This window comes from Myotis brandtii, unplaced genomic scaffold, assembly GCF_000412655.1.
Source record: "Myotis brandtii unplaced genomic scaffold, ASM41265v1 scaffold244, whole genome shotgun sequence".
Classification (NCBI taxonomy): Eukaryota; Metazoa; Chordata; class Mammalia; order Chiroptera; family Vespertilionidae; genus Myotis; species Myotis brandtii.
The window spans coordinates 2,970,170-2,970,482 of NW_005359225.1; positions in this window are offsets into that span (position 1 = coordinate 2,970,170).

The following is a 313-nucleotide window of genomic DNA, read 5'->3' on the forward strand; positions in this document are numbered from 1 at the left end:
TATTTTTTTTTGGCTGAACCCTTGATTCCTATAGTTTATTGAGGTACTTTATATACCACTTATAATTTTGAAAGTACACCCATGTACTCTCAAAACTTTTAATTTATCCTTTTTGCATATATCTGTCCAATTTTCCCAACACCATTTATTGAAGAGACTGTCTTGACTCCATTGTATGCTCTTGCCTCCTTTGTCGAATATTAATTGGGCATAGTGGTTTGGGTCGATTTCTGGGTTCTCTATTCTATTCCATTGATCTATATGTCTGTTCTTGTGCCAGTACCAAGCTGTTTTAAGAACAGTGGCTTTGTAA